The sequence below is a fragment of the Ruditapes philippinarum genome, unplaced genomic scaffold (genome assembly GCF_026571515.1).
Source record: "Ruditapes philippinarum isolate M1 unplaced genomic scaffold, ASM2657151v2 ctg8358_1_1_1_1, whole genome shotgun sequence".
NCBI lineage: Eukaryota > Metazoa > Mollusca > Bivalvia > Venerida > Veneridae > Ruditapes > Ruditapes philippinarum.
In genome coordinates, this window is record NW_026855193.1 from 7,738 (window position 1) to 15,474 (window position 7,737).

The following is a 7,737-nucleotide window of genomic DNA, read 5'->3' on the forward strand; positions in this document are numbered from 1 at the left end:
GGAAATTGTTAAAAAGTTTGTGTGGTAATGAAAGTTCGAACACTATTTCTGCTGATCGTTTTTCTGAATATTTTAAAGCAGTTAACAACCCAGAGTCTGCATTTTTTCAACCTGATGATGATATTCTAAATTTAAAGAAATATATCTTAATAATGAGCTTAACGTTATGTTTACAGAATTAAACGTGGACATTTCTTCTGCTGAGGTTTTAAAAGCTTGTTATGAGACAAAATTAGGAAAAGCGGCAGGTCCAGACTTAGTTTTAAATGATTTTTTTAAATATGGGCCTCAGAATAGATTTTCCTTATCTTTCCTTAAAAATCTATTTTACAAAATTTTTGACCTCGGTTATTTCCCTGTAAAGTGGACTGAAGGACACATCATCTCTATACACAAAAAAGTGATACAGATGAACCTAGAAATTACAGACCAACTACTTTATTAAGTACTATAGCTAAGTATGTTTACTAAGGTTTTGAATAACCGATTAAATTTTTGCCAAAGATTATAATGTGTATATTGAAGAACAGGCAGGCTTCCGAAAAATATGGGAACGATTGATAATATCTTTATTCTACATGGATTAATTAATCATATCCTTATCAATAACAAAAAAAAAAAGTTTTGTAGCCGTTATAGATTTTACAATGGCATTTATTTTGTTGTACGTGATATAGTATGGTATAAATTACTTAAGTTAGGCATAAAAGGAAAGATATTAGATGTTATAAGATCAATGTATTATAACGTTAAATCTGAAGTTAAGCATTTCAATACAGTTAGCACTGATATTTTATGCATGTTTGGCGTTCGTCAAGGAGAATGCATTTCGCCTTTTTTATTCTCAATGTACTTAAAGGACATTGAGGAGCATTCCATATCACATGGATTTGATGGTGTAAACTTAGATGTGTTCAAGCCTTTCCTTTTGCTATATGCTGGTGATATTGTGATTTTTGCTGAAACCGAAACTAGTTTACAAAAAGGTTTAGATCTGTTATTTTGCTATTGTATGAAATAGAAACTAACAGTTTATGTTGAAGAAAACAAAGGTAATTGTATTTAGAAAAGGTGGCACAAACAGTAGAAATATGAACCTCACGTATTATTGTCACACTATAGACATTGCTAAAAAAATTCTTATTTAGGTACTACATTTACCACAAGTGGTTATTTTATTGCAATCCACGAGGCATTGAATGCAATATACAAACTCAAGTCAAAGAAACAAATGTTAAAGAAATAATACATTTACAATATTGTAAACAACTGTTAGGAGTATGTGCCAAAACCCAGAATACTTTTGTCTATGGATAATTAGGTCGAACAAGTTAACTTTCTAATATGCTAATATGTATATGTATAGTAAGATACTGGTTTAAAATATTAGAATGCAAATGCACAAAATATATAAGATATGTATACGATATTATGATAAGAGACTTAGAAATGTATCCTAATAGATTCAATGGGCCTATAATGTTACAATTGTTTTAGACTCATTAGGTTTTAATCATGTGTTGCTATTCCAAGGAGTTGGAGACAAAAATATTTTTATAGATGTATTTAAACAAAGACTGTATGATAATTGTTTACAACTATGGAACGCTCAATTAGAAATTCGACAAGAGCTAGGACATATAAACTGTTTTCATGTCTAAGATATTAGCCATATTTAGACAATGTTAAAAAAAATAAATTTAGAAAAAGCATTAACAAGACTGAGTGTGTCATCTCATTATTTAGAGGTAAGAGCGGGTAGATGGCATAAGCCACAACAAATATCATTTGACGAAAGAAAATTAAGACTTTGTAATACCCTAGAGGATAAGTTTCATTTTTTATTTGAATGGCCCCTGTACCAATATATTAGACAAATGCATATGAAAAAATATCCTATAAACGTAAAGTAATTAAATTTCGAGAACTATTTGGATCTGTAAATATTTGGATTGTTAAAAATTTAGCAATATTTGTTTGCAAATGTTTTGATGAAAAAGACAGTGCATTGTATTAACGATAACCTTGTCCTCCACTGTGTTAAACAATACTAGTATATATATATATATATATATATATATTAGATAAGTTATGAATTAATAAGATAGACTTTGATACATAAATTTCATATATATCATGTTGTATCATGTTTGATGTTATCATATACATTTAATAAGCATCAATATATAAATAGACTAGATATGTTATGATTTATAAGTATTGACCAGAGCGATATTAATAATACTATTTATTAACCATGCTATATCATTTCATTGATGTTATGTAATTGCTGGCTGTGTATTGATGGGCATATTGCCTTTGTGTGAATAAAGTTTATCTATCTATCTATAAAACACTGTGTATGCTTAATGTTGCTTGTTGAAGTTCTAACTGATTAAGAAAGACAATTCTTTGCTGAAAATTAATATATATTTTTCTAGAACGCTACACGTGTATAAAAAACATTGAATATCGGAAATCGTTTCATGTTTTTACTAACAATTGTCATGCATAATTAGCGTGATTACAGACAACAGCAAGGCTATTTAGATAAAATGTATTTGAATTGATTATATGTAAAATATATATTAATAATGATGATGATGATGATGATGATGATTATAATGATAATAATAATAATAATAATAATAATAATAATATCCAATTTTCTCAGGATGAATGTATAACTTATATTTCAACTATGCTCTCTTTTAAGTTAATTTGTTGTTGTTGTTTTTTGTACAAGTGATCTCCGGAAAAAGTTTTAAGGACCGGACTGACAGACCAACTTACCATGAGGGTAAACCTTTTTGCTGAATTGGTTGTTACCAGAATTTAACATTTTTAAAAGTAAAGCTCTTAATCTAATAGCAGATAACTCTTGAAATAAAGATGCTAGACTTATAAACATTGTCATACATGATGTGAGTGTAAAAAAGAAGAAATTAATATCTAAAAAGATAACATTTATAGACACAAGGAATAAGTAAAAATAACAATTGTCAAATATACCATGTAACAAGGAAGAAAAAATAAAAACAAATTCAAGGAAATTTCAAGTTCATAGTGAAAATAATTATAGAAACCAATGTCTTATAATTTGAAGCACATATGAAGTAGGTGTTGATAATGAATATCTATTTTAGATTTGAAGTAAATCCATGGAGAAATAAGAGAGTTAAACAATGAGTAAGAACAATTCAAAGTTTAAGGAGGAGATAATTTTGGAAATATGAACGCTTGATTTATAATCCTTGTCATATTATTATGGTGTGGGAGTTGGAAGTAAATGCTATAAGAATTTAGGAAGTTGAAGTAAAAAAATAATTTCTGAACAACACATCTAATTTCAGGGGGGGGTGGGGGGTATATTTCTTGATATGGTCAAGCTACAGTGTTGAGCCTTCTCCAAAATGACTTTAGTGATATTAAGACATGTATAGAAATGAAGAAATATTAAAATATCATCTTTTTGTATGAAAAAGTTCAAAGGAGGTAATTCTGATAATTGTTGTGTTTGAATTGAAAACCTTGTAACATGTGATGCGGTTTATTATCGGAAACATATATTTGAATTTTGAAAGCATATTCATTGCCATAGCAACCAGATATTACAACATAGGAAGAGAGACAAAGACGTGCATAATCACAAGTCTGCCATCTATCTATATTTTAAGGTTCATTAAAACTATTTTCAGCACTTTTTGCGTGATCACTGGCTCAAGTTCATGTGCTAAATTTGCCACATTTTCAGTTCATTTGTTGTCAAAGCAACCAAAGTTTTCAACATTGAGAAAAATGTGTGCTAAATTCCCAGACTGCCATCTATCCATATATCAGGTTTCAGGAAAATATTTTTTAATATCAGTATTTTTTGACGAACTGTAGGACGGATGTACAAACAATTTAGGTTGATGTGATTTTCTTTTATCTTTATGTGGCATTTTTTCCCATAGATCAGTAAAAATACTACATAAAACAGACGGTTTATTGGATGTCTTCTTTTTTAACTAAAGTTATGGACGAATGAAGCTCATAGACCACTGGATGTTCGTCCGGACAGACGGACGACATATATACAGACGGACAGACAGACGGGTGACCCTAACGTCCCCTCAAGGACTAATGATAATAATAATAATAATAATAATAATAATAATAATAATAATAATAATAATATGTAACAAAATACAGTCCTGTTTAAAGGTCTAAACGTCCATCACCTCACAATGTTTTCTTCAAAAAACATTTTCACATTAAGATATTAACACTGGGCCGTAATGTATCATAGCCAAATAAGAACATTTTTTCTGAAGATTCAGTCATATGTACTGTACTTAATCATTCCCATCGGCACCACTTGTATATAGTAAATTGTTTGTCAGTAAAATACAGACTGCAACAGAACATTATGGACGCAAATACCGTGCATACTGTTGGCGTGTTCATGTACAAGTTATGTATTTTAAGACATACACTAACACATCTTGTTGAGAAAATGTATTGTATTTGCGCATAAAACGCATCAAGTTGAAAAAAGATAATGCCGAAATAGTAACATGCTTTTATGACATAACTTAAAACAACATATCCATAATGTGTAGATGCCGACTTGCACAATAATTTTATCGACAAAGAGTATTTATCTATACATATCGTTAAAGTTTAAAATTGATTGAAAATTTCGTTGATTTTATGACAATTTATCTTTTTTGTTTTTAAATAATTGTTCTAAAATGATAACAACAACAACAATAAAAATAAAGTACAGTGCATGAGCATGGAAATCGATGTTAATTATATGTAATTCATTATGATTTTGATCTTTTATTTGCATGCTCCACTTTCAGAACTTGAAAAGTACATTGGTTACTAACATCCCCCGTCGGATGAATACAATCTTCTTCCGTATACATAAATCCAAAAGATTTGTTTGGATCGTCTCAAATATTGGCCAGTGGTTCGACATTGAGGTTGTGGAGTCAAAGCAGAGGTCACTAAGATAAATCGGTTCAGTTTGATAATCAACATTTGTGATGTCGTTGGGGTTACTCTACTTCTGGTTTGAGTTCTTCTTCTTAGCCCTAAGCCTTACAGTAGAATTACCTTTTTTATATTTAAATATTGTTAATAATATAGATTCTTGGTGGGGCATACGGCCTCTTGTAGCCCAATCGAACTGATATAACCTTTGTTTATAATCAATAATGGGATCAAAATTGTGTAGCAAAATTGTTGTAGAAAACTCATGCATTATATTTAGATAGAAATTTTTGGAATGATCTTTATTGTTGAAGTTGCTAGATTATGATTACTGTAGAAAATGGAAGACTATTCTAGAAACTTCTTAGCTTAATATATATAGGAGACATTATTCTTTCGTATTACCTTTTAAGTTATCAGTGATCTTTTAAGTCATCAGGTACCTTTTAAGGCATCAATATATTTGGAGTATTATTCAACTTGGATATTAAGTGATTTATTGGAGCTTGGATTATTTTTAAAATAGTTTAAATTATTCTTGTGGATTTTATTGTGGGAATTTATTGGATTTAACTTGGATTTAACTGTGCTATTCAAAAAGTGATCATTCCAGGATCAGATAAGACATTTGAAATTTATATTTTTATTTGGACTTCAGGGATTTGTAACATAAATTGTTCTTTAATTTTTCTTTAATAATTTTTCTGTAATAAATTTGTTATTGTTACAAGTTTGTTGCTGGCTTTTCTTTCTCGTTACGCCTGGCTCGTAACAATACCACCACATCGATATGCCAGTCCAATTACGGCACAGCGCCTAGCAGAACAGTCATGAAAGCATAGCCACTGCTCATCCACCATCATAAAAATGATGGTTTCAGAACAGCTTTATAAACAGGATCCAGTTGATTTTCGGAAAAAGATATACAGTTCTCTGGTCCCAATTAGTGAAGAAGACAATATTAATGTCATCGCTGATTTGTGATACATGATAACAGAAAACAAACTCTATAAATGCGAATGTTGAGCCTATAATGTTGATTACTTAATAACTTTATCATAAAAGAATGATACAAATTTTACAGATATTCTTTAAGCGAAACCTAATAGTACATTGTATCATAACTATGCATGTGTTTTTAAAGGAAACAAAAATATAGATTTTTTTTCAGTCAATCATAGATAAGTTTAAGTAGAAAGAAAAAATAATGATTTTGTTTTTCACTATTTCGTTAATTCGACTTTTTTCAAGCCGAGAATACACCAAGGGTTTCATTAAGAAATTCATGTTTAAAAAGTTAATTTGAAGCTGCAGACTTTTTCAGTCCATCTTAATAAGGTTTTATCAGAAAAGGTTTTACTTATTGAATTTTGTACTGATTATAATTATTATATTATTATGAATAGTTTCATTTAAAGCCGTTTTATTAATTTATCATATTTTACATCTTTTCCATGCTCTCTTTTAAAGATTATCACACAACGATATTCTTTAAAAAAAAAAAAAAGAAAAAAAAAGAATGATCAAATTCTTCATGATAAGTTACAGCAAATAAGTAGAAAGTGTGATAACTGATTTTGTGTTCATCAATTATATTCAAAAATATACACAAGGGCGAATCGTATTTTCATTACCATTATTGAATCAGATCAACACGAACAATAATTAGCATTCACTTTGGTTTGTACAAGACTTTATTATTTACATTTAGTGATATCTATAATTGCAAACTAAAATTTCTACAATTTCAATTTCTCTGTGAAGTGAGAGAAAACACACTTACATGAAAGAAGATATATGTATTTAATTATATATTGAATCATGAAATGCGAGTTAAACTACTTTTAACCTATCCACAAGATGTTAATATATGAAATGCGAGTTCCTATCCACTAGTATTATTATTTTCAGACTAGCAATCCAGTATTAGGGCGAATATTAACTCTGAGATAATACGAACTGATAATGTTTAAACTAATGATAAGTATGCTGTAGAATCTATAAAAATATTCACATAAAATTTTGATTTTCTGAAAGTGCAGAAGTGCAAAATGTATACACTGCTGTAAATACCTTTAAAATTATTGTATGAATAAAACCTTTAACAAGCAAACATAGAAAACAGCAGTACAAGGACGAGTCACTTATTAAAAAACATATTAAAATGTGGTGTGATGATTTTTTTATTTTATAACTTTATAAAAACATGATGGATCAAATGGAAATATGCCATGCATGTTTATTAGAAAGAAACAGGACACCTACAGAAATCACAGATTATAAAGTAAGAACCCACTTAAGGCGAATCGTCCAGAATAAATCAGTCTAAAACTCAAAATGTTTTACATTTTGACATTTTCATAACTGATTATTACTAATGTGGATAAGAGTAGTTTCATTTCAAACCGTTCAACGAATTCTCTATTTTCACTTTAACAATTCAACAAAAAAGACGAAGTTTAATGAGAAAAGTCGGAACTATGTATGCAGGCGAACTGTGTTTTTACGAAACACAATTATTTTCACTGTTTTAGATCCGGTATAATATAACAAATAAAACATGGCATTTTGGGCCAAATACAAGTTTACCAACCTGTCCATGAACTTGCATATTGCCCTCAAGGCCATGTTTTATTTGTTAACGAACAAGCTACTCGTAACACGGCTTAATATTGGGAAATATACTGAAAAAACTAGGTACCCAGTATTAAGGTGAATTTTATCTTTAAAACATAGAAAAAATGAAGCTGCTGA